The sequence below is a fragment of the Myotis lucifugus genome, unplaced genomic scaffold (assembly GCF_000147115.1).
Source record: "Myotis lucifugus unplaced genomic scaffold, Myoluc2.0 scaffold_62, whole genome shotgun sequence".
In the NCBI taxonomy this organism is placed as follows: domain Eukaryota; kingdom Metazoa; phylum Chordata; class Mammalia; order Chiroptera; family Vespertilionidae; genus Myotis; species Myotis lucifugus.
The window spans coordinates 5,551,894-5,578,774 of record NW_005871110.1 but is presented as its reverse complement, the minus strand read 5'-3'; the positions used below and the strand labels follow the sequence as shown (position 1 = coordinate 5,578,774).

The 26,881-nt window shown below is 35.8% G+C and overlaps 1 protein-coding gene and 1 pseudogene across 1 annotated transcript in view; one reads left to right on the top strand and one right to left on the bottom strand.

The window, feature by feature from the left end:
* Positions 1-3,153, bottom strand: part of LOC111826242 — a 10,457-nt pseudogene extending 7,304 nt beyond the window's left edge.
* The window catches only part of CTNNA3 (catenin alpha 3), a 1,251,491-nt gene that overhangs the window by 231,711 nt on the left and 992,899 nt on the right, over positions 1-26,881 (top strand). The window lies entirely within an intron of this gene.

The following is a 26,881-nucleotide window of genomic DNA, read 5'->3' as shown; positions in this document are numbered from 1 at the left end:
GGGAGGGAGCAGTTATGCCGCTCTCAGTCCGTCCCCAGAAGGCTCTGCCTCTCTGTCCCAGCAACCGCTGCAAACCTCGGAGGGACCGTAGCCAGACAGTCCCGCTTCTCCCGTTTGAGTCTGGGTCCCTAGAGACTTGCCCGGATCTGTAGCCCCAAGTCTGAGACTCCCTCCTGATTGAAAACGACAACCGCGCCCTCAGCCACCAGCCCCTTTGCGCCCGCACCACCGTACCTTTAAATTTTCCACACTGCGCCTCCTCTGGGCCTCGTAATGCTGTTGTTTTTCCTTCTAGTTGAAGAGTCTCTCCTCAGCCAGCCTTCCTGGGGTTCTGGGTGATGTCCGTTCCGTCTTTTAGTTGTATTTTTGAAGTGGTTGTTTGCGGCAGCAGTCTCCGGTGTTTACCTATGCCGCCATCTTCGATTCTCCTGTTTGATTAAATTTCTACTAAGTATGCTGATTGGCCATTCTTAAAACTTTTTTTTTACTTACTTCATGGTAAGTTAGAATAGAAAAATTCTAAATATGTTTAAGTATGTAGATACCATGGAAGAAGTGGTACTTTTTAAGATGGTGATTTTGAACAAAATAATGCTAATTTGGCACCATGGATTCTTCTGTCTTCACTGAAAAGTCAATTACTTTAAAGATACATTTTTGTTCTCTATTAAATCAGTTCACTGTTAAAAATAATTTTTATTTTATTTTATATTTTATTGATTTTTTTACAGAGAGGAAGGGAGAGAGATAGTTAGAAACATCAATGAGAGAGAAACATCGATCAGCTGCCTCGTGCATACCCCCTACTGGGGATGTGCCCCCAACCAAGGTACATGCCCTTGACCAGAATCGAACCTGGGACCCTTTAGTCCACAGGCCGATGCTCTATCCACTGAGCCAAACTGGTTACGGCTTAAAAAGAATTTTTAAAGCATAACTACAGGGAAGCACAAGTGAAGACCTCTGAAAATCCACTTCTTCATAAAAGTAATGAGAATACTTGCAAAAATGTTTTATCTACGCTGCCATCTTGGACCCATCTCAAAAGATACCCAGATTTTAAAGGAAGAAGTAAAATTGTCTCTATCTTCAGGTGATATGATCTTATCCTATATAATAAAAATCTAATATGCTAAGTGTCCTACCATTCGTTCGACCAGTCACTATGACGTGCACTGACCACCAGGAGGCAGACGCTCTGACTAGTAGGTTAGCTTGCTGCTAGGGTCCAGCCAATGGGGACTGGGCGAGATTCCCGGATATGCCCTGGAGCCCTCCCACGGTCCCTCCCTGGCCCTGATCGTACACCGGTGGGGTCCCTCAGCCTGGCCTGTGCCCTCTCGCAATCCGGAACCCCTCGGGGATGTCCGCAGGACAGGATAAGGGACCCTTAGTATATATTGAAAGTCCTAAGGACCTCACTAACGATCTGTTTGAATTAATGAACAAATTCATAAAAATAACAGGACATACAATGATCATGTGAAATTAGTTGTGTTTCTATGCACTAAGTATGCACTATTCAGAAAAGAAAGAAAGAAAACAGATCATTTATAATAGCATCAGAAACAATCAAACACTTTGGAATAAATTTAACCATGTAGATAAAAGATATGTATACTGAGACATATAAGATGTTAATGAGATAAACTAAAGAAGACACAGATAAATAGATGTTCAGTGTTCTTGTATAAGAATTAATGTTGATAAAATGTCCATATTACATGTACCCATGTATAGATTCAATTCAATTCCTATAAAATTTCTAGTGGCATTTTCATAGAAGTAGGAAATAATTTTGGTATCTCAAAAAACCCAATACAGTCCTGAGAAAGAAGAAAAAAAGCTGGATGTGTCACTTCCTGATTTTAAACTTTATTATAAAGCTCATTTAATCAAAAGAGCATGATGCTGCCATAAAGATAAGCACATAGACCAATGTAACAGAATTGACAGCCTAGAGGTAAACCATGCATATACGCTCACTGGGATCATTATAATAAAAAAGACAGAGAAGTAACAAGTATTGACAAGGATGTGGAGAAATTGAAACTCTTACACATTGCTGGTGGGATTGTAAAATCATAATCACTTTGAAAAATAGGCACTTCCTCAAAATGTTAAACATGTGACTCAAATATCCCAGCAATTCCGATCCCAGGTATGTACCCCCCCTCCCAAAAAAATATGCCCACATATAAACGTGTGTCTGAATGTTCATGGCAACATTATTCGGAATAGTCAAAACGTGTAAACAATCCAGTGTTTGTTAGCTGAAGAATGAATGAGTAAAATATGGCATGTCCATAAAATGGGATATTATTTGGCTAGAAGGGAATCAAAAGGAAGTGCTAAAGATGCTAAAACATGTATGTGAAATATTATGTGAAGTCAGTCATAAAAGACTGAATATTATATAAATCAATCTATATAAACCATTCCAGAACAGGGAAATTTATAGAGAAAGTAGGATTCTGGTTTCCAGGGATTGAGGGAAGGAGCAAATGGTGAGTGATTGCTGATAGGTATAGGATTTCTTTATGGGTTGATGAAAATTTAAAAAAGAATAGTGATGGAGACATAATTTTGTGAATGTACTAAAACTTACTGAATTGTACACTGTAAAAGGGTGAATTTTATGGTATGTGAATTATGTATCAATAAAGCTGTTACTAAAAACATAGCTAGCTAATTAAAATAATCAATTTGATTTAATTACATGTTTTCTTATTTGCATTGCTAAGTGAGTCAGTAAATAAGACCTGACACTAATTAGAAGCTTACATATTGAAGCATTTTCATAGTATCACAATACACAGATTACATCCTATATATGCCTTTATATGCATAGATACCAATATATTAGGTTTCATTATTATTAACGTCCTAACTTCCCATTCTTCCTGCATTCTCGGTCTTTGTGAGGAATATCACCATCCTCCTTTCCAATCCAAAAACCTGTCCCTCAGAGTGAATGTCAAAGCCAAAAATATTTCTTCCTTCTCAATGTCTGTTCCACCTCCTACTCTCGTTTTTTGCCTTCGGTTGGGACTTTCCCATCTTTCCCCTAGACCTTGCAGTAACTTCTTGACTTAACTCATTGCCTTTACTTTCTGTTTCCTTCAGTCCATCCTTCTCCATGAAATCCGACATGTCACCACCCTGCTGATAGAAAGCCTTTGGTTCTCTGTTGCTTAGAAAATGAAGTCTCAATGTTTGGCCTGGCATTGAAGGCCACGCACAGCTTAGCTCTAGTCTGCCCTGGCTAATGCGTTCAACTTCCCTTTTCTTACTATATCCTTTTCTTTCATTTTGTATATTACAAAACATTATACGGATGTCTGTGCTGTGTCGTGCGGTTGAGATGGAAAGATAGATTTGTTCACCTTCTTTTCTCAATACTGATTCTGTAGCGTTTGTACTTAGGGCTCACCTGTTTACTCTGACCATTCAGTTTACTCACCCAAGGAGGTATTTCTCTCCGCTGGGAGAGCTCTGCCTTCTCCTGCCACCCCCAGAAACACACCTCTCTGCTAAAATTTAGTACTTGTAGTATCTAACTCACGGGTTGTCCTAAGCATTAAATGAGATAATATATGTTAAACTCTTCAGTACAGAGCCTATAGTAAGTATTAGGTGCTTTCCTCTTCTTCCCTCTTCTCTTCATTCTACTCTTCTCTCTCCTCCGGTTATTATTATTATTTTTCTATTTAGAGGCTGGATCAAAGGTTACTTCTTTGGAGAAGTCTTTTTCTGCCAGTTGCCACCCTGTAGCCTCCCCTTGTTTGTGTTCCTATGGCAGTACCTGCAGAAAATGTCTGTTGTGACATTTCACTGCTTATGCTGGTACTTTTGTCCTCTCTCCTCAGCTAGATTTTGATTTTCTTGAACAATAAGAAAATTTTTGTATAGCCAAGACTAGCATTGTCTGGCATATAGTAGGAATTTAATATATGTTATTAAATAATTTTGGACCAATTACTTAAGGAATAGGCGGAAATTATTTCTAATAGAAGGTATGAGTTAAAAATATTTATGATAGTCTTACTTCTGATAGTAATTATGTAAGAACCATGTGTATAATAGAGAATACTGGTGATGTTATTAAAACGAAAGTTAGTACTTTACTATTGGTTACAGTGATAGGCAGTTCTCTCTGTATCACCATATGGGCCTGCCATAGGTCTTGTATATAGTGAGTAGTTAATATTTATTTTATGGTTCAATGAATGAATGAACAAATCCTGTGAAAATATAATCCAAAGATCTTTTCCCCGAAAATGATGATCCTACTTATACATTCCAAGTATCCTCTAAAAAAAAAAAAGATGAATTGAATTTGGTTCATTTGGCTGGTGTAATATTTATAATTAGAACTAAAGAAGTGTTTTGATTATATATCAGTTGCTCATGATTAATCATTTAATAGTGAGCGATTGTCTTATTAGACATATTTCATGCTATATTACATAAATGACAGTAACAATCTATGAAATTGAAGTATATTGGAAAGGCAATTTTTATTCTAAATACACTTTATTAATAAGAAGTCCCAACTGAATTATAAGTATTTTAAAATATCAGCAAATCATAAAGCATTACATATATTGGAAAAAAATTAGTCTGCATGTAGAAGCAGCACTATATATATTTTCTGCCTAATTGGTTTCTTCTTAAGCTCTGCAGTCATAAATTTCCCTAGTCACTCAGAAGTGTAAATAAGGCGCACTCAAGGTGCTTACATATTTCACGTTCAGTGAGGGTGCTGCACAAGGAAAACAAAAGGACTTGCAACTGAATGAAAGTGATTAAACGTAATGAATCACAGAGATTAGGCAATAAATAACCTATTGAACAGAGGGAATGCTTAAGTGAACATTTTTGTTAGAGAATAAATTTTAAAGTGTTAAACAGCTCTTCATGGCTGCTATTGGACTGTTTATTTGATTCAGTCTCGCTTATTGGTGAAGATCATCTTTGCGGTAAGAAATATTTGACTGGCTTCCCATTCTTTCCAAAAGTATAAAGATGAACTAAAACCAGTCATGGAAGAAAAATGGAGAAAGTGGGAGGGAGGATACTGATGAAAATGTGAAATGTGAAAATGTATAAGATTGGTATGCTTTTATAATAAAACATTGTTTAACTTAATTACATAATAATTGTGTCATTGTACTCTTTGGGGAACTTTCATAAAGTACTGAAAGATACCATCTATCCTTGTCAATGAGTGAAATGATCCCTGTCTTTCTTTCTCACTGTCCTTTCATTTTCTCGATTTTTTCTGTTCCCACCTCCCCCAGCACAGCTTGTCAACAGGGTCGGTGAAAGAGCACTGGGCCAAGAACTTTGGTTTTCTGCCTGCCTGTGCCTAAAACTAGCTGAGTGGCTTTGAGTTATTTAACCATTTGGAGTTCTTAGATGTTTAATTAGAAGGTTGGATTTAATGATGTTTTTGGCTGCTTCCAGATTTAAAATATTATTGTTATGTATATCTTCTAGTAGACTAATCTTACTCTCCAGAAGGCTTGGTATTGCTTAGACTTTAGGTTTAATGATTTACTTGATGTAATTGGTGTGCTATATAGGTGACTGATCAATGCCACTTAGTATGGATCCCAGGTCCTGAATCAAACTCCTCAGGACTCAGTACCTTTTTGCACTTTCTAGATAAATTTACTCACGCTGGAAACACTAGTGAGCAATGCTAATTTTACTGAACATTATTTAGGAGAAGAGTTTTTACCTTGCACACTCATAACAAAGTACTTGAAATCTTTGTTAGATCCATATGCTCTCCAAATCATCTCTTTCCTACAATGCTGCTAAGAGGTTCTGCTTTAGCATCCTAGGACGAAGAAGCATTCAGCTTCCCTGACTCTTGACTACCTTTCCTGTAGTGACTTTCATCCAACTTCAGGTTTCTTTTCCTTTCATTTTGCATAATTTTGTTTTCATTCAAACTACATACAACCCCCTATCAATGTGCTTAGCATATAAAGGGCCATCCTGGTGTTCTGGGAACCAGTCTCCTCAGAGGGCACTGGGCATTGGACAATAACCACAGGGATTCTCGTGGTGGAAATAGTCATCATATGCAATTATGAGTTGAAGAGTTCAAGATAATGTGACCCCAATGAAGCAGAGTGAATATAATGTCCTAGAAGACCTGGATGTCTGTAATTTGGTAACATCTTTCATGGAATTACATTTTTTTTGGAAAACACAAATACAATGGATGCTAAATATTATATTGTATGGATATAGTATAGTTTATTTAACAGTAGCTCTATTGTTAGATATTTAGTTTATTTTTTATTTTAAATTTTTTATCTGTTTTTGATATTGTAAACAATGCTGCATTGAGAATCTTTGTTCATAAATATTTTAATATCTGACCATTTCCTTTTAATAGAATTTATATGAAGCTATAAGTATATTAAAGGTATTTGCAGCCTAGTGCAATAACTTCTGACTGGTGACTATTCTTTAAGTTTTGCTAAGTTAGTTCATAAGCAAATGGTAAAACTGTGTAAGGCAATCTTTATAATTTCCCATCAGGTAACAAAGTTGTTTCAAGAGTTTCTTATAATGGATAAACTTTTATAAATTGCACTGCAGGCCATCAAAACCAGTTCTATAATCATGATGATGATGCTCACAGACTTAATTTACAATTAATGACAATGAATCACCCGTGTTGGAAGTCTCTTATTTTGATGATGTTCTTCTGAAGCCTCATGAGTGTTATCTGAATGTTTTTTAAGGTTCTGAAATATATTACATTTCCTTTGATATAATCATTCTAAAAATTTATAATATAACACCATGAAGCAATTTTCCAACTATGCTCAGATTATCATTAATGTTCTGTGCTAGTTTTAGGATCCATAAATTAAGAAGAAATGGAAAAAACACACAAAAGACGGTAATGGAAATAAACGGAGGGCTAGAAAGCAGGAAGTAAAGATGGACAAAGAAATTGTGTTTATTTAACATGCAAAAGAGAAAGTTTTGGGACATATGTGAGCCGGTTAAGATAATGAGTATAAATGCTAGATTTTGATGAATGACTAAGGTTTTGATGGCCATCTATTAAGTTGTGGTAGTTTGGGGTGATTTATAAAAATAAGTAGAGATTTATAAAAATACCTCCATGAAAAGGATAGGTATGTACCCCTCTCGAGGAATAACAAAGAGACCAGAAAGTGACCTTAAAATTTTAAGATTATCTGAGGCCAGAACTTCAATAAGCAGTTGCTAAGATGCTTCAGTCAGTGCATTACCATTTATAAGACATAAAATTTTCTTCTCCATTCCTTAAATATTAGTCTGTGCTCTCTATTGCTAAGATGGTTTGGCTGCCACAACTGGGAATTAATAAAGTATTGTTTTTGTTGAATACTTTTATTTAATGGGAATTTTAAAAAATTGGGTACTACCACTCTTGAAATGAGTTGGTTTGAGTTTGGGACCACAGGATATTTTAGCTAGAGAAATTGGGACAACTTCAGTGATGGTTATGTGCGGTGAACTCCTGAGAGAGTCTAGGAGAGATTCAAAATCCTGTCGGAAGTGCAGGGAAGAGAAGCATGTAAGTGTATAAAGTTCTGTGGATTTAGTGGCTTATAAACAATGTTACTTTCTCCCTTTATATTTAGTGATAGCCCTTTATTCCCATTTTAGAGCAGTGCAAGAATCTCTTCTTTGGTAATTCTGCTTTGATGGTTCCCTTTGAACTAGTAAGTAGTATAATTGAATAGACATGAGGCTTAAGACCTTTTTTTTTTATATGAACAAAACTAGTTTCACATACATGAATGTGTTTTTTTAAGCTCTTCAACCCTTTGTGACACTTTAGGGCTTGTATTCCTTGTTGTTCCATGTCTGCTTCTATCAGATGCCTATGATTCTATCCCTGGCATTCGCTCAGTGAGTACATTTCTATGAGGTATGTGTGTGCTGAGAAGGCTTGAGTTCAGCTTAAGACAATTGACAGAGAGGAAGCCTTGTTTGGGCTCAGAGCCATCAGATTTTCAAACACAGTGATTAGTTTTGCGTGGTATAGGGGAAGAGTGATTGTCAGGAACCAATTAAGAATAACCTTCCCCATCGCTTTTGTTTCTGACCCATGTGAAGTTGGCAGGTGGATGAAGCTGCCAGTTTTCCTGTCAGTTTGTGTGTATTCCTATCATAGCATTTATCTAATATTGCAATTAAAGTCCACTAGATTGCATGATTTGTAGAATAAAGTCAGTTGTTTGGATTTCCTATGATCATTGTTTTAAGGGAATTCTATAGTTCTGAAGCTGAGCAAGGTCCATTTGAAAATAGGCCCAAATTTTTGCAAATTATCAAATATCTACATGTAGGATGTAATAACTCCATGTGGAGATTTGAGAATTTCTCTTTGGCATTATTATCAAGATAAAATGTCTTCTTTATGAATTAGAGTCAGAGATGAAAACTCAAACAGGGATATATTTGTGAGCAAAATCTGCACTAGGCACTACTAACTTTAAAGGAAATGGCAAGCGATAATTTGGTTGCTAACACATGAACTAATATTCCTTTAGTGACTGGAGCTTTCTATTTTTGGAGTGCACTTCTAATGCACAGCTCATTTCTGCTGCTGGTATTATTCTGTAAGAGGCATAAGACAGCCCTTGTATTAAACTTTAAATACTCTATCGCCAAAGTTTATCCAAGAGCTAGAATGATGAACTTAATCTCTGCAACTTTGCAATTAGTGTATTAACTGAAGTTCTATTTTTGGTATCACTGTGCTCTGCAAGTCATCTGGTTAATGTCTTTCCTTTTGCAGGATTTTATCAGAGCGTAGCAATCGGAACACAGAATAAACATTAACAACTTTTCTTTGTGCTTGCATTTGGTTATAAGGAAAACTTTTTTCATTTGCTGTTTTTATTCTTTTCAGAGGTGCTTCTTAAAATGAGTGGAATTAAGGATTCTGTGTTTTAAAAGAGCAGCACATCAAGATGAATAGATAGACTAATCCAAATAGATTCTCCAGATCAGCGGTTCTCAACCTGTGGGTCGAGACCCCTTTGGGGGTCAAACGACCCTTTCACAGGGGTCGCCTAAGACCATTGGAAAACACATATATAATTACATATTGTTTTTGTGATTAATCACTATGTTTTAATTATGTTCGATTTGTAACAATGAAATTGGGGGTCACCACAACATGAGGAACTGTATTAAAGGGTCGCGGCATTAGGAAGGTTGAGAACCACTGCTCTAGATGGACAATTTTTAAGTTTTGCATTAGTGCGTACTTTGAAAAAAGGAGAAATCAGGTTCCATGTTTCAGCTCTTTCTTGACAAATGCTGGTGTTGTAAATTACCCAGCTGTTCTTCCTCTGTATGGATTTTGTAATTCTCAGAGCAATTTATAGATCTAGAGTGCAGTTGCTGAAAGTCATTTATTCTCAGTTTTGTATTAATCCATCATATACAAATACATTAGAATTCAAGTCAGAGCTTAGGGGCTTGAGACATTTCTTCCCTTCTGATTTGCTGTCCTCCAAATGTTTGTAGGATATAACAAAACAGCACCCCAAACTTATTAGGTTAATAAGTACTTTTAGAGGGACTGTTTTTAGTATTTCTGTTTAGGGTATTTGAAATCCACTCATTTATTGATACAAAAGGAACAGTCATAGTGAGTCTTCTTGTAAACATTAACATATTGGTAATACTAACGTGCTTACCTTTGACAAATTAGGACTTCAACTTGGTTTGCTCATTTGCTGCTCCTGCCATTTGTCTACTGTTCAGATATGTTTGTATTTCAGAAACTGAATTAATTGCAATTTTTTTGGAGGCCACCTGTTTGAAAACAAGTAAGGGAAGTTTTCACATCTACTCTAGTTCTTTCTTTTCTATGTGAAGACATCTATTCCTCTTTAGATGGATAAGAACCACGATGGTCAATAGTATAAATATAGAGCTTTTAAAGATCAATGTGTGAGTTGCTTGCTTATGGCTTCTATAAAGCACCTCATGCTGTTCACAGATATTAATGTGAGTTTGAAATGCACACATGGCTTGAGAATGTTTCTTAAAATGTATGTCCAGATACATTTCTCCTTATTATCAATGTTGAATGAGGCATGGCTCTTGTTTCTTCCCTTTTAATCCTTCCCAGGTATATCTTCAGATGAACTTTCCTTTATAATAATTCTGGACAGGTCACTTATTTCTCAAAAAAACACACCCTATAATGACTCCAACATTTCTGTTATTTAAATTGTAAAATTGTTTACTTGACTCTCAAGGAGTCCTGTGATCTGTTCCCAAACAATTTTTCTCATTTATTTTTTACTACTCAACTCACCTTATGATCCAACCAAAATGAGTAACTTGCTGCGTTTTTCTTTTCACAGTGTTTAAAACTCTCAAAAGGTTACATATTTTTATTTTTAAATGGGAAATTTATATGGTAGGGTAGAAAATGTACATTATACTTAGGCATATAGAGAGATATACAACACAACAATTTTCTCCAATAGACTGTATCTTTCCCACGAACCATGCCATCTACTAAGTGGTTATGAAACTTAAACTTTGAAGTTTGCAATTAACAATACTTTAGTTTCTTTAGGTTTAAAGAGTTCCTTTTAGTTTGCAATGAGTTTTCTCCTTTATGAGAAAGTTGTACCTTATTATATTTATATTTTTATATTTTAATTGAGGTAACATTGGTTTATAACATTATATAAGTTTCAAGTGTACAACATTATTTTTCAATATCTGTATACACTGTAGCATGCTCACCACCAAAAGTCGTGTTTCTATTCATCACCATACATTTGTCCTCATTTACCAATTTTGCCCTACCGCACTCTCTTCCTTTCCAGTAACCACCAATCTCTTGTCTCTATCTTATGAGTTTCTTTTGTTTATTTCTTTTGTTTTATATTCCACATATGAGTGAAATCATACTTTTTTGGTCATTTTCCATCTGACTTATTTCACTTAGCTTACTATCCTCCAGGTCCATCTATGTTGTTGGAAATGAGAATATTTTACCTTTTATGGCTGAGTAGTACTCCCTTTATATATGTGTGTATAACTATTATCTATCTATCTATCATCTATCTGTAGATAAATACCATATATCTACCATATATAGCATATATATGCCATATATATATATATATGTGTGTGTGTGTGTATATATATATATGTATATATATATATATGTAGAGAGGTATATATCTACATATATACCATATCTTCTTGATTCACTTATTCCTCAATGGACACAGGTTGTTTTTATATCTTGGCTATTGTAAATAATTCTGCAATGAACTGGGGCACGTATATCTTTTCAAATTAGTGTATATTTTGGATAAATACTCAGAAGTGGAATAGCTGGATCATACGGTAGTTGCACTCTTAATTTTTTGATGAACCACCATACTATTTTCCATGTGGCTGCACCAATGTATAATCCCACTTACAGTGTGAGTGTTCCTTTTAAAAAATATATATATTTTATTGATTTTTTTTACAGAGAGGAAGGGTCAGGGATAGAGAGTTAGAAACATCGATGAGAGAGAAACATCAACCAGCTGCCTCCTGCACACCTCCTACTGGGGATGTGCCCGCAATCAAGGTACATGCCCTTTACCGGTATCGAACCTGGGACATTTCAGTCCGCAGGCCGACGCTCTATCCACTGAGCCAAACTGGTTAGGGCAAGTGTTCCATTTTTTATGCATCCTCTTCAACACTTGTTATTTCTTTTTGCTGATAGCCATTGTTATAGTTGTGAGGTGATATCTCATTGTGGATACGATTTGCATTTCCCTAATAATTAGTGTTGTTGACCATCTTTTCATGTGTCTGTTGGCCATCTGTATGTTTTCCTTGGAAAAATGTCTATTCAGATTCTCTGTCCATTTGTTAATTGGGATGTTTGTTCTTTTGTTGTTGAGTTTGAGTTCTTTAGATGTTTTGGATATTAACTCCTTAGTGGAACTATCATTTGCATTTATATTTTCCCATTTGGATGATTGCCTTTACGTTTTGTTAAAAGTTTCATTTTCTGTGCAAAAGCCTTTAAGTTAGATATAGTCCAATTTGTTTATGTTTGCTTTTGTTTCCCTTGCTGTCAAGTCCACAAAAATATTTCTAAGGCTGATGTCAAGGAGCTTACTGCCAACGTTTCCTTATTTTTTTATGGTTCAGGTCTTATGTTCAAGTCTTAATCCATTTTGATTATATTCATATAATCAATTTGTTGTCCCACTTATTTGTGTATTCATTGGTTGATTCTTCTATGTGCCAGCCAAAGATCGAACCTGCAACCTTGGCATACCGGGACAACGCTCTAACCAGCTGAGCTACCCAACCAGAGCTGTGCTTTGCCAAAAACATTTTTTTTGTCCTTGGCTGGTCAATTTACCAGGTGGTAAACTTCCCTTTGTAAAATTTTTTGAATCTAGGCAGTTAGATTTCTATAATGAGGCAATGTAAGAGAAAATAAACACATAAAAGATAAAGCGAGATAGGTGAAAATCTAAAATTTGCAAAATGAAGCAAGTCCCCCAAACCAGTCATTTAATGTGTGTTTCACACTCATAGCTGTGATGAACTTGGAAACACACTGAGGCTTTGGAAGCAGTGACCTGCATTTGAACTATGTTTCTCCCTTCAGCTGGGCATGTTATTTAGCCTCTGTGTGTCTCAGTTTCCTAACCATAAAACAGGTAAATATAGTACCTCATATAGTTGTTTAGAGGATCTAGTGTGACAGTGTAACCGGGACATAGTAAGCCTTTAATAGTTATTGTTTAATAGCTTTTAAAAAATGTAATAGTGAATTTTGCAGAGGGACTCCACACACAAAGAACAAGGTGCTGAAGTCAGCCAGGCTTTATTTAGTCTGAATCCCATTTCTGCTCCTTCTAGCAGCAGCACAGCTTGGGGTTAGTAACTGACCCTCTCTGAGCTTCTTTCCTCCTCTTGAAAATGGATCTAAATCAAGTACGTTCAATGAGACAAAATATGCAAAGTCCCTGACCCACAGTAAGTTCTCAGTAAACTGTACCGATTATCCATTTTTTTATATTTTCTGAGTATAACATTTTGTAAAGTAATAGCTTCTATATCAGTGGTTCTCAACCTTCCTAATGCTGCGACCCTTTAATACAGTTCCTCATGTTGTGGTGACCCCCAATTTCATTGTTACAAATTGAACATAATTAAAGCATGGTGATTAATTACAAAAACAATATGTAATTATATATGTGTTTTCCGATGGTCTTAGGCGACCCCTGTGAAAGGGTCGTTCAACCCCCAAAGGGGTCGCGACCCACAGGTTGAGAACCACTGTTCTATATATCTTTGTTCCAGTGTTTGTATGTTTTCTTAACTATCTTTTATTTTTAAATTTAATTTATGTTTTCCATCACCATTTATCCCTTCTATCCCCTCTTCCAACCCTCTCCCCTCTGCAGTCACCACACTATTGTGCAGGTCCATGGATTCTCCTTTTCTCCCCTTTTTGCTCAATTCCCCGCCACCCCCCCCCCACTCCACCCCCACCAGAGCTATCCGCCTGCTCTCTATCACAGACACCAGTAAAAAGCTGACATTACCAAATTACTTTATTGGCTGACACTATTTTTGGTATTGGATTCCAGTCCCAGCAGCTTTGTGACTTAAATGTAAATTTCATCTCATCAGCGTCGCCTCATTTATTGGAGCTGAAGTTCTCCTTCCCTGGGGGAGCTGTCCTTTTCTGCTCGGATTGGCGAGTTCTTCACCAGCGACAGCAGAGTGCTCGTTACCCTCAGCCCTGCCAGCAGCGGAAGTGTGTGCAAACCCTCAGAGTCTGGGGTGTGAATCAGTTGGCATTTTATGGAATTTCACATCTGGTACTTCTTTCTTTAGCTGGCACGTCCTTTCCCTGGCATTGAGAGAAGGGCTTATGAACAGCGTCCTTACCAAGATGGAGCAGGGAGGCAGGAAAGCGGAAGATGGAGGTTCCTTGGTGCCACTCTAAATCCTTCCTTGACGAGTGAGGCATTTTTCCTGTTTTATGAATAGGTGCTTATAAAGAATGAAGGCAACCATCTGCGCTTGTTAATATACCCCATGGACTTTAATGCCGCAGGAAAAGATCCTACACAGTGTTCCACAAATCAGTGCGTTAGTAACCTTTTCTCCACCCCTGACTTTTATCTCTCAGAACAGTGCTGAGGCACCCCGGAAAGTTGTTGAAAGTGGTGTTTATGACGCTATAATAAAAAGATACCAGATCACAACAGCACTAGGGCTGAAATCACTGCAGTTCTATCAGGTTTGGAGTGTTGTTTGGGGCTTCTGGGAGGTGATGAAGCTGAAGGCTGAAGCAGTAGCTCATTTGTTAACGGAGAGTCGCAGGGCCTTGTGGTGATGACTGACTAGTTTGAATGAATACTCTAGCCACCGCTTGTTCTATCGCTGTGAGCTGCTCACCATCTGGCCCTGCTCACCTGCATAGACTTAGTTTTCTCTAAATGCCATGTTCAGGCATCAAGCTCTCTCTCCTTTGCCCCACAAATAATTCAAGTCAGCATGTTAATGACTTGAACTTGCAGAGTTCTTTCTGTTTAAATGTTGTTGTTTTTTTGCATCAGACTGATTTAAAGAACCCAGGAATCTGTCATTTCAGAATGAGCAGGAATTTACTCTGATGCTTGCCTTGCTGGTGATCAATCGTGTTTTTCACCTCTTCTCTGTGTTATTTGCATTATCATTTTTAGCGTTATTGCTGCCTTTTTTCTAGCAGTTTTAAATCACTTTAAGCTTTATATTCTTGTTTCTAGTTTCATTTGTCCCTCTTTCTACTTCTGATAGGAAAATTTTTTCCCTTAAAGCTCTATAGGCAGTCTTTTGTGGAACCACCGTGGGAATGTGGGGGTGTTTGTTTTTTAAATGGTTATGGGTTTTGTGATTTGTGGAGGTGTAGACATACTTTTCTGACATTTATAGATCCTGTCAACAGTTTATATTCTAGATTTCCTTTGTAAAATATCCTTGCAATCTATTATCTGTCCAGAGGTAGTTCCGCCTAACGTAAGCTGGGGAATCGCAGGTTCACCAGTGATAAACTTTACTGTCTCCTCGAAATCTATATTGTTATCTCCAGTCATCTGCAGAGCCTGTTGTTCTTCAATTTGAGTGAATGTTCTACTTTACAATTTTTAAAAATAGTTATAGAAAAGTCAAGAAAATCACCCCTTTTAATATTGTAATTTTTATAATATAGTAAGAAGTAGGTTAGATAAGGTCTCCTGTTATTTATCATGGGGATTAAATTTATTATTAAATGTCAATTCAGTGTCTATTTGATTATAAAATTTGTGATTTGTAATAATAATCATTGCCTTTTTTCTTCTGCCTTTCTCTTTTTCTATTTTTAATTAAAAACAAAGCATGTGACTATTGTCATCTTCATTGGGATTAGTGATTTGTACTTTGATTTCCTGTCTTTAATTATAGAGCTTTTGATAAACAGTTACATCCTTTATTTTGTTTCTTTGTTTTTTTTTAGTATAAATAATAATATACCATTAAAATGTATTGGGTAGTACATTGAAATGTTGTGATAATATATGTAAAGCTCTTAGAACAGTGCCTGATACATAGTGTTACCTTACTGTTAACAGTTGATTTTTAAAAACATGGGCATTGTATTCAAATAGTAGAACTCTGTGTACCTGTGTATATAAAGGGGAAAAAAAAACAAGAACTAGAGGCAGTGTGATGGAAAATGAGGCATTTTCCTCTGATTTCTCTTTTCTGAATTATTTTCTATGCCAACTATCCCTTGCTGACCTCAGTGAGCACTGTAGTTTTGAGATTTTAGGCTAAATGGAGACAAAGAAATTACTTTGAATAAATGTACACATGTGAAGTGACAGCCTGATTAAGCTATAAAAAAATGAACTGATTCAGGGAACAGCCATAGATTTTTTTCAGAGGCTTTTTAGATTCATAATTCTGGTGATGTTATGCATGTTATGCAATGTGGTTCTCAGCCAGAACCAATGAGAAAGCATACCTCTGTCTTCTCCCTACTCCACTTTATTTTGCATTTTATAATCAGTCTTCACATTAAAATGCCTTAATTTCATTGCAAAATACCTCCCTCTCGATACCACAGTGTTGATATTTCTGACATGCAGTTTTTCAAGTGCTGTTTTTGAAGATGATTCAGATATTGTTCAAGTTTCATGGTTAATTCTAAGACCTTTTAACTCATTGAACTCAGTTAAATTGCAGGCAATGTTCTTAGCATTTCTGTCCCTCTTGGTTTTGAAACTTGGCCTTGCATTAAGTTTGGGAAGATTTTGAATACCTTTTGTGTGAATTTTGTCATCTCCTCATTTTAAAACATCTGTTTGCCAATGTGAGCTGTGCTTGTGTACATAATCAGTGTTGTCAGGGTGGCTTTAGGCCAATCTTGGAGCACGGGAAGCCCTCTGCTTATTAAAAACCATCCCTCAAACTGACTGACAGGCGGACTGACCATAAGAATGATCACTGACCCCTTTCTATAGCAGAGCATTTTACACTTTAAATTTATTTTGTCCAAAAGAGTAATGTTTTATCAGTGGCAGTCGCATAACATGTTGTGATTCAATGTTATTCATACCTGCAGTGCTTGAATTTCAAAGATGGCATTATGGGAGGGCATTTCCTGCCGACTGGATTGAAAATGAGATTCCAGCCTCTGGCTATGAGAGATAGTTTGGAGGGAGGGGACTTTCTGGGCACTTGTGGAATCACAGCTACCATCTTTTCCTTGTTGAAGGTAGTCCCTAAAATTATTTTGTGGAGAAAGTATTCTACATTTGTTGACAAATTTCTCCATGAAGACTACTTAGAAAGGGCAAACTGATGATAAAGAAACAGCAAATGCTATTACGTGTTTTAGGGTCCAGTCCATACTCAGGGCTTCTGTTCTGCACTCTGGCTCTTTTAGATCCTTGTCTCATCAAGAGTCTGCCTTCCTTAGGACCTGTCTCCTGGCCTACCTACCCTTTCCTTTTCATCTTCATTCCGAGTGAGATACACCTCTGTGGTGTACTCCCTCCAGATAATGGCTCTTATTTAGCAAATGAACTTACTGGGTTCATTTGTTATCTAGCACGGTGCTAATGTATATAGAATATGCTTACCAAATACATGTAGCTTGATTAATTACTTCTGTAGGGGTATTGTCATATCATAAAAACCACTGAAGAGATGATACTTTAATTCAGAGTAATGGATTTATAATGGTGAAATTGCATACAGTAGGCAGAACAGTCAAGGAGGTGTGTTTGGAAAGGTGGCCCTTGAACATCATTCCAATCACACTTTATGCCTTTGTTACTTATAAAGCTACTCCACTTGAGTGATCATAGGAAAGAGGTAAAATTAGAGAGCAAGGTCACCTAGCATCCTGTGGCTGAGAAACAGAATATATTTGTCAGGCAAAAGCATGGAGGGTCATGGGAATTAGAAGTTAGAATGTAAAGTAGTGTAAAAATAGTCATGAAGTAGGGAGCAGGCAGCCATCTCAGGGATATATATTCTGTATACATTTTATAGTTCAAGTTCTTTTACATATATATTACCATATTATTATCTTTTCAAACCCCCTTCTGATAAGGATTACTTATTCTTTGTAAAGTGACCCAAGCCTCCAGACTAAATGACTTGCTCAAGGTCTCATTGTCTTGCTGAGAAGCAAGTGAGCCAAAATCATATCCAGATCTTTTCATCCTAAATGTTTTATAAAATTTTGAATGCATAATACAACTTCAGGGTCAAGGCTGAAATTTGAATTTTTAGATTTATGTTTGAATCCTAAAGCTGGAAAAGAAGGTCTAAACATATGTCACAAAACTTTGTGGGTAAAAACATAGAGAGACAACCAAGAGACACTAAAAGACAGACTATCTTAGATTTCACTCTGCGGGACACTTAGGTTCTTAGAATGGGGACTTGGGTGATAGTAGTAGTGCACAGCTAAAAGCTTAAAAAATGTGAACACTTATAAGTATGTTTTGGAGACTATTCTTAAGAGACTCTTTGAGCTCCTCTAACCCTAAGACAGTACTGAGCCTAAGAGAAAGCATAAAGTTACATATTGAGGTGAGGAACACTTAAGTGTTTTTCTCCTGAGAAAGTGACCAATTTTTAAGATCCATTCAACATTGCAGCTTCAATTTTTATGGAAAGAGATATAACAAAGTGAATATTATTCAAGGTTAAAAAATTTCAGGCTAAACAAAATGCCATGACGCATTGCTAGGTATTTACTGTTGGTAAACCATGTATGGTTACTTTAAGAGAATTTGGGTACTATGAAAAACATGTTCAGAAATAATCATTGTAGAAATAAGTAATGAAATCCATATTGTTGAAGAGGAATTCTATTTGTAGAGGGAACCAGGGAAGGGCTTATCCTTGTTAATATCTGTACCTTAGGTGCCTGGAACATTGTCTGACACAGTAGGCTGTATATTACGGAAATGAATGGGTTCTTGAATTCTTGGGCATTTGAGTCAGTTTTGTTAAACTTTGTGATGATGATGTAAGTAGAGTCTAAATGGTTATTACTTTTCCGATTCTGAAGGTCATATCTGAACACTTCTTGTTTTCTATTTCAGAAAAGCTCTCAGGTATATTTACAGTAATCTGCACAAAAATCTTAATTCTACATTCTATTTTATACTCTCTGTGATATTGTTTGCTCATAATTGCTTTTAACTAAAGAAAAAATTTAGTTTTCCTTATCCAAATAGTCTTAAAAAAGAAAGACAAGACAAAAAAATGCGTAAATAAAAGGGACTAGCCCTAACCGGTTTGACTCAGTGAATAGAGCGTCAGCCTGCGGATGCAAGGGTCCCAGGTTCGATTCTGGTCAAGGGCACCTTGGTTGCGGGCACATACCCAGTAGGGCATGTGCAGGAGGAAGCTGATTGATGTTTCCCTCTCATTGATGTTTCTAACTCTTTATCCCTCTCCCTTCCTCTCAGAAAAAAAATCAATAAAATATATTAAAAAAAGGGACTAAATGAGTGATTCAGTGACAGAATTATGAGAAAAAAAACACACATGCATGAAACACTAGCCAATCCAATGTTTAAGAGAACCTTGCACTTTATTCGGTGGGTCAGAATCAACATACTGGAGTGTCCTTATTAAATCCAAAACCTCACTGAGTAAAACATTAAGGTTATAAATATAAAACAAACACAAGCCAAGAGACACAAGATATCTAGTTGTATCATTTCCCACATTATATGTAATAAGGCATTCATGTCAGAACATAATTAGAGAAAGAACACTGCCCAGGTATAATGTGAGGGAATTAATGTGGCAATGAGAACATTAGCTTTTGCCTTTGCTAGTGTAAACTGAAATTAGTGCTTTCAGCATTGCACTCTAGAAGCCTTTATGCACTTTATTATTTGAATTATTTTTTGAGTTGTAAGACCACAAAACCCATCTTTAACTCCCCAAGAACCTGCTTGTTCTTAAAACAACAGGTTCAGAATTATATCTATGCAATTATCACTCACATAGTTAAAAAGCCCAGCTGATCACATGATGACCAAGAGACTATTTAAATAACTATGTTTGCTATTATTTTATAGTTATTAAAGGACTATGTGCTATTAGAATTTTAAAATTATAAATATGTTTATAGGTGGAAACTGATTAAATGTATAACTCATAAGTAAACAAGTGCTTATGTAGGCCTAAAATATTATCAAGAATGCTTTTTTTATTTGAAGGAAGACACTAATAAACAGAATTTGTATTTTGCCATTTTAAATCTATTTTATTTGACTAAACTTTTAAACTTGTAAATGTCTAAGTTGAACTACTTCTGAGTGTCCATGATGTTGAAGTTTTGCTATTTTCCTTCCTGTATTGACCGGCTACCGCCTTATTTGATCTTAAGTTATCTTAATTAAAGCTTAGAATAAATATTTTATATTGTGTTCTGGTACTTTCACCAGTGGGAAATAAATGCCTAACATCACTTGAAAACTTTTCAAAGCAATGTTAAAATCCTAGATAATTAACCCTTAGGGATAACCCTAGAACAGTGGTTCTCAACCTGTGGGTCGCGACCCCTTTGGGGGTCGAACGACCCTTTCACAGGGGTCGCCTAAGACCATTGGAAAACACATATATAATTACATATTGTTTTTGTGATTAATCACTATGCTTTAATTATGTTCAATTTGTAACAATGAAATTGGGGGTCACCACAACATGAGGAACTGTATTAAAGGGTTGCGGCATTAGGAAGGTTGAGAACCACTGCCCTAGAGTATCCCATCTATGCCATTTAATTGAATTAGGGATAAAAAGGTTTTAGGGAAAATCTGTCATCCTTTTGGGTGCTCCTTCACCCTGGTAAACATCCAGTAATAATGAAATGTATGTGTCCATTACTTTTCCCACAAAGTGATATAAAGCAACGTGGTTTTTTATGGTCTATATTTATTGTTAATTTAATAAGAAACAGAAATGCAATGCTCTAATATTTTTAGCTGTTAAATTGGATTTTTTTAAAAAAGGCAATGAGGTGATTAAGTGAACATTTCAGGTGGAAGCATAGGTATTGCTTCCCCAGTATCAAGGGTAGGTTCCCTAGTTCGGTGAACGATCAATGCAGTCAGAGAAAATTAATTTACGCCGAATTAAAGAAAGAGAGCAAAGCACAGGAAAGGCGGTTGCAAATGATGTTTTTCATAAAGGTGTAATTAAGTGGCTTAAATCTCTAAGCTTCGAAGGTCTCATTGTAATCTCGCTCAGTTCAGTGATAGAGAAGAGAATGAAATGTAACAATGTATGGAAATTTCAAAGAAGAGAAACCACAGTTCTCTTGCTGCTATTCTTTTTTTTTTTTTTAAATATATTTTATTGATTTTTTACAGAGAGGAAGGGAGAGAGACAGAGAGCTAGAAACATCGATGAGAGAGAAACATCGATCAGCTGCCTCCTGCACATCTCCCACTGGGGATGTGCCCGCAACCCAGGTACATGCCCTTGACCGGAATCGAACCTGAGACCTTTCGGTCCGCAGGCCGACGCTCTATCCACTGAGCCAAACCGGTTTCGGCTCTTGCTGCTATTCTTATTGTCTCTTTTACCTATTATGTCTATTAATATCTATATAATATCTACAGAATATCGGGTATGTATAATAGTGCTGGCACATTGTAATCACTGCATGTAGAGTCTATTAGCCTATGTGCTTATAAAATAGACATAGAAGAAACAGTCTTAGTATTGTTGGGATTTTAGGCTGTGTATTTTTTCCTCTGCATACTTTCTGATAAAGAGATAATTGGAGAATTTAGAGTTGTGATAGATTTCAGAAATTATTGAAGTTTTGTACTGTAGGAATAACCACACAAAATTTTGTTGTTTTAGAATGATATTTCGTCATTATGTACATATTTTGAACTAAACCTAAATGAATCTTGAGGGCCATGTTGGGACATTTCCTTTATGAACTCACTTTTCCTGCCAGTACTTGCCATATCAAAGGTAGCAAGATGGTAAATCCTGGAAAGAGCAATACAGGAGCTTGTAAAGATTTAGGAAATATCAGGGGTGGAGCAAACAAGGGAAAAATGAGAAGCAAGTCAGGGACATGGAAAACAGTGTAGTGATTGCCATGGGGGAGGTGGAGGAAGATATAGTGGGGACAAATGGTGCTTCATGGAGACTTGACTTGGGGTAGTGACACACATACAGTGTACAGATGCAGTGTTGTAGAATTGTGCACCTGAAACCTGTATAATTTTGTTAACCAGTGTCACTCTAATAAATTCAATAAAAAAGAAATTGGTAAGAAGACAGTATTGATTAAATTTTTTTTAAAAAGCCTTCTCTCTATGCATAAGGCATAGAAGGAAGAAAAAGCACCGGGAACCTTGTCACCTATGTAGTAGACACTCAGTACATGTCTTGTATGATATGGTTCAGTCCTGGTGTGCTGGATCCTGAGTCTGATTGGGCAATCAGGGATGAACTACAGATGTTTGAGTGGCCCTCATGTTGCATCACCTCCTAGCCCTCCTGTGTTGGCCCAGCCATAGAACCAGGATTCTTTTTGCTTTGTTCTGCCAGTCAAGGTTCATCTCCATCTCCATGGTTGTCATTATCATCGTCATCAACATCATTAAACATTATTGTTTTCATTTGTGGTTTTCTTGGTATTACTCTGTTAGAGAAAGAACTGCAAGAAACAGCGTGATCTCCGCATTCTCTGTTACCTCCTCTGACTTTGCATTCCCTACTCCAAAAGGTAAATCTCTGATGGCCTCCATTATAGATGTTTGCTTCAACCAGTATTTTACCTAATGATTAGAGAGGCAGAGAAAGAGAGTGAGGGTAAGAGAGGGGGTGCATATTGTCATTCTCATCCCTCCTTCAAATCATATTCTTTGGAATATTCAGACTGTAGATTAACCCCTTGTATTTCTACTTCCTCTACATTTTCCTTGTCTCTTCTCCATATCTGGTCTAGGAAACTACAGACAGTAGGTGAGCTTCTAATTTTTCACATAACGACCATCCTTTCTTCTGGGGCTTGATTCTGTTCCTCAAACTGGATCAATTTTCTGATGCTGAACACTACTTCCAACTATGTTTAAGTGAGCACTGCCTCCCTCCCTCCAAATCTGGATTCTTTATTGTTGGGACTTGGCCATTTGCTTGCATATTCTAGAAAATATTCTATTTCTAATTTATATTGAGATTATTTTCCATTGATCTGGCTTATTTAAATGCTTTAAGCCAGCAGTTTTCCACACCCTGCTTCCCTTGATTCTGCCTTTTCTTTTTCCTCATTGGCCCTGAGTTTCCAAAGTATTAGCATACTTCAAGTCTGAGACCTGCTGATTATGACATGGTGTCCCTGTATTCCTCTTTCTGATGATGCAATCAATGTGTATGTGTTTGTCTTTATTTTTAGCCACTTTATTAGTTATTAAATTTACATACCATATGATTTACATACTATTACACTCACCTGTTTATTTTTCCAAGGGTTTTTCATACTTTCAAATGAAGTGTGTCCAATTTAAGCACTAATCATTAATCTACATATATAGTAAAAGAGACATATAGGCATCTTTCAGGAAAAGTAGTTGCATTGGTCTTATAATTGAGCACAGCATATTTTTTCTATAGTATATTTTAGAATAATTTACTCATTTCCTTAAAAGATTGATGTCTTGGGGATTCATCTAAATTTTATGAAAGGTTATTTTATAGTCTAATGAGCGGTGGAGTTAGAAATATTTTTCTTAGTTTCAAAATACTTTTTTTTGTTAGTTTTACCTCTTTTTACCAAATTTTATACTTTTCTAACTCACTGTCTATTTTCAGTTCAGAAAAAAAAGCAATCAAACAATAAAATCAAGGACAGGACACTTTGAGACAAAAAAGTAACTTACAAAACCAAAAATAGCTCTGAAATGATACTGCTGCAAGAGTCTTTGAGGTTACAGTAGAATGTAGACCCAAAATGTTAAATCACACTCTTTTTAAGGAATGAAGAATTTTCTGAGATTTGGTGTGAAAACACAGCTTATAGAAGAAAGATATTTAAAATATTACCTTTCCTGCAGTGTGCACTCCTTCATGTAGGAATCATGGATTTATTTCTAACTCCTCACACAGTGCCTGACACATAATGAATCCTTGATAAATGATGAATAAATGGATAAATTATATTCAGCACTGCTTAAATCTTCATTGGAAATGTGCACACCATTGCTCCACTTGCATATGGTTAAAACCAAAAAGATTAATGACTGACAGTTGTTGGTTGAAGGTAACTGCATGATGTGCAGATAATAACATGATTTAGAAATCTGCTTTTAAAACATTTAAACCATTTTTGATGATAGCTTTATTTGTTATCTTTTTCCATCTATACTCAGATATGCTAAATAATTGAAGTTTTGTTTCCTTAAAGATTTTGTGCTCATCAATTTATGGATACTCCGTTTAATTCACCATGTAGCAGCTAGAAGAATATTCATTTTCTACTCATTTTCATCAGAAGTCATATACCATTAGGCATTATTTCAACACCATTAGTCTGCTGTTTTTAATCAGGCAATTGGATGATGTTGTAGTTGACATGCCTGAGAGCAGTCAGGTATAGACTTTGATCCTACAACCACACAGAAAGAAGAGCACCACAACTTAAAAAAAAAAATTCAGACATGGAATACCACGTTGGTGCTGTACTGTGTTTACTTCTTTGTGAACACCTCACCTTCTTGATCCAGCACTTATTTTCCATATAAATTTTAGGATTTTTAAAATTTTGATGATTGTTTTAGTTGAAAGAGCTTGTCAAAGAATCTGGAAAAAAATCTATGGTCAACTACAGAGACCTATCAATTTCAAGCTAATGAAGACAGGATAACAATACCCCAAATAACATGATTTTGTTATTGGATATTGATTACATTTTCTCCAAATTTACTTCACAGAGAAAAATGTTAAACTCTGCTAATGCCAGCAAAAGCTCTATTAAGACTTTGAATACAAGAGTGGAATTAAAACAGGACTATTAAATATGTACAATTTAAAGTATATAATTCAGTAGTTTTTAGTATAGTTGTAGAGTTGTGCAATGGTTAATCTAATTTTAGAACAATTTCATTACTTCCAAAGGAAACCTGTACCCATTAGTAGTTCTCCTCACACCCCTGCCCAAGGAACCACTAATCTAGTTTCTGTCTATAGAATTGCCTATGTGGGACATTTCATATAAATGAAATCATACAGTGTTGTCTTTTGTGACTGGTTTCTTTGACTTAGCATGAACTTTTCAAGATTCATCCATCTTGTACCATATATCAGTACTTTGTTATTTTTTTATTGACAATACTTCATTATGTAGATATACTCCATTTTATTTCTCCATTCATCAGTTGATGGACATTGGGGTTTACAATTGTTGGCTATCATGAATAATGCTGCCATGAACATTCATGTATAAGTATTTATGTGGACATATATTTTCATTTTTCTTGAGTATGAATTGAGGAGAGGAATTGCTGGGCCATATGGTAACTCTATGACTAACATTTTGAGGAACTGCCAGACTGCTTTCCAAAGTGGCTGCACCATTTTACACTTCTACTGGAAATGTGTGAAAGCTCTGTTTTTATTTAAAATCCTTGCCAACACTTGTTATCGTCTCCTTTTGATCATAGCCATCCTAGTTGGGGTGAAGTGCTATCTCACTATGGCTTTATTTGCATTTTCCTGGTGGCTAATGATGTTGAGCATCTTTCATGTGCTTGTTGGCCATCTGTATATCTGATTTGGAGGGATGCCTATTCAGATCCTTTCCCACTTTTAATTGGACTATCTTTTTACTATTGATTTTTTATAGTTCTTTATATATTTTAGAAGCATAACCTTTAACACATATATGATTTGCAAAAGTTTTCTACTATTCTGTGTTGCTTTTTTTTATCTTCTTAATGATATCCTTTAATGCAAAAGTTTTGATGAAGTCTAATATATGTACTTTTTCTTTTATTATTTGTGTTTTTGTTGTCATACCTAAGAAATCACTGTCTAATTCAAGGTTGTAAAAATTTACTCCTATGTGATCCATTTTAATTTTTACATATGTTATGAAGCAACGGTCTTTTTTTTCTGTATATAAATATCCAGTTGCCCTAGAATCATTTATTGAAAGGATTATTCTTTATCTATTGAGTAGTTTTGGTGTCCTTGATGAAAATCAATTGACCATAAATTTAAGGGTTTATTTTTGGACTCTCATTTCTGTTCCATTGATCTATATGTCTATCCTTATGCCACTAACACACTTTTTGTAGCTTTTTATTAAGTTTTGAAATTGGAAATTTTGAGTCCTCTAACTTTGTTCCTTTTAAAAATTGTTTTGTTCATTCTGAGGTCATATTCATATTTCCATGAGAGTTTTAGGTTCATCTTGTCAATCTCTGTAAAAACACAGCTGGCATTTTGATAGAAATTACATTGAATTTGTAGTCCAACTTGGGGGAATATTGCCATCATAACAACATTAAGTTTTCTAGTCTATGATATAGAAAGTCATTTCAGTTATTTAAGTCTTTTAAAATTTCTTTTAATGATATTTTGTAATTTTCAGTGTAGAAGTCTTATGCCACTTTTATTAAATTTATTACTAGTCCTGACCAGTTTGGCTCAGTGGATAGAGCATCAGCCTGCGGACTGAAGGGTCCTGGGTTCGATTCCAGTCAAGGGCATGTACCTTGGTTGCAGGCACAGCCCCAGAGGGGGGTGTGCAGGAGGCAGCTGGTCGATGTTTCTCTCTCATCGATGTTTCTAACTCTCTATCCCTCTCCCTTCCTCTCTGTAAAAAATCAATAAAATATATTAAAAAAATTTATTACTAGGTATTTTATTTTTTATACAATTGTAGAATTGTTTCCTTAATTTTATTTTCAGATCATTCACTGCAAGTGTATAGATATACAATTGATTTTTCCAATATTGATATTGCATCCTACAACCTTGCTGATCTTGTTTATTAGTTCTAATAGTATTTTTTTTTTTTGGTGAATTTCTTAGGATTTTCTATATTCTAGTTCATGTTATTTTCAAACAGAGATAGTTTTACTTCTTCCTTCCCAATCTGAATGCTGTTTATTTATTTTTCTTCCTTAAATTGTCTGACTAGAACTTCTAGTACAACACTGAATAAAAGTGAAAGAGGACATGCTTGCCTTATTCCTGATCATAGGGAGAAAGCCTTTAGTCTTTCATCATTGAGTTTGATCTTAGCATGGGTTTACATAGA